Source organism: Protobothrops mucrosquamatus, unplaced genomic scaffold (genome assembly GCF_001527695.2).
Source record: "Protobothrops mucrosquamatus isolate PMUCROS unplaced genomic scaffold, P.Mucros_1.0 scaffold3389, whole genome shotgun sequence".
NCBI lineage: Eukaryota > Metazoa > Chordata > Lepidosauria > Squamata > Viperidae > Protobothrops > Protobothrops mucrosquamatus.
Window position 1 is genome coordinate 1 of NW_015389371.1, and position 1,657 is coordinate 1,657.

Genomic DNA, 1,657 nt, shown 5'->3' on the forward strand with positions numbered 1-1,657 from the left:
AAAGATTTGATTTGATGAGTGCTTTAACTACTGAAAGAAATAGAAAAGACCAATGGGGTTTGTAGGTCTTGCAAATGATGCACCTTGCATTACAAGCTCTGCCTATTTTATATATGTATATGACTTGGGAAAATAATGAGCCTTGCATCACAATTCTGCTATACTGCTGACATTGTTCTGATCCCCTTGCCACTATGGAACTATTAGAAAGGATTTTTCACTTTCACCAAAATTAATTGGATTAGGAGAGATTACAGTGGCTCACAATTAAATGTTTGTGACTGGTTTTGTATAATTCCTTTTCAATCAATGAATCGTTTACTGAAACTGCTTAAATTACTAGCAAATTCATAAATGATCAGAAGAGAGATTGAAACACATTTCAGAAATAAAAAAATTGTTAGGTTTTGCTGCAGTAAAAACTTATTTACTTATTTATTATTTACAGCAAGAAACAAACCTGAAGGACCAAGAATTTAAATAAATTGCCCAGGTATTAACCTCTGATCAGAAGCTGATAGTGATCAAATGAGCGAGTGAGCAAAAGAGTTCGTGAACAAGAGAGACAAGGTGATCTCACAGAGGCATCCTAACCTTTGTATCTTTTTTCTCACTGAGATGTGACCCTGTTTAATTTAACAGTTTTAATGGAGCTTTTTTGAAAAACATTGTGATTTAATGATGTTCTCATTTATTCATTTTTAGTTATGCTTTTGCAAAGTTTGGGGCTGAGCTAAATAGCAATATCAATAGCACTTAGACTTATATATACCACCCCCATAGTGCTTTACAGCAGAGGTCCATAACCTTTTGAGCACCAGGGACCGGTTCTGTGCAGAAAGGTTTTTCCACTGACCGGAGAGTGTGTGGTTTTGTGTGCTGCCTGTATCTTGCAAATGGAGCTTCACTTCTTTGTGCAGACCAGTTGCTGGCATGCCGCGGCCCGGTATAGGTCCACAGACTGGGGGTTGGGGACCCCTGCTTTACTGCACTCTCTGGGCAGTTTATAATGTGGCCTTCTGATGGCTTTTCCAGCAGCCTCGGTGGCCTCGGTGGCCCCTCCAGCGGCTCCAGAGGCCTCCTCGGCGACCTCGGCGGCCTCTCCAGCGGCCTTTCCGGCGTTATCGGCGGCCTCGATGGCCTCTTCAGCAGCCCTTTTGGCGGCCCTTTCTGCCCTCTTGGCCTTGGTGGTCCTGGCGGCTTTTTGTGGCGGCCTTGGTGGCCCTCCTGGTGGCCCTTTAGGCGGCCCTCCCGGCCCTCCCTCTACGGTGGCTCCGATGGCCTTTCCAGCGGCCTTGGCGGCCTTTGTAGCGGCCTTGGCGGCCTCTCAAGCGGCCCTCTCGGCGGCCTTTTCGGCCGTTCCGGTTTCGGCGGCTTTGGTGGCTTCTTCGGCGGCCTCTTCGGTGGCTTTGGAGCCTTCCCAGCGGCCTTGGCGGCCTCAGCGGCCTTCCCAGCGGTCTCGGCCGGGTGAGGATTTGGGGCCTGGACTTGGACTCGGCCCGCCCCGGCCTAGAGGACCCGGCCTAGAGGACTTGAGGACTGTCTTTCGAGGACTGTTCCCTTTCGGCCCTGGTTTAGAAGACCTGAGGACTGCTAAATAACATCCTCCCTTCTGTTCCATGGACTCCCTTTGCCGGACTTATGTACCCTAAGACGG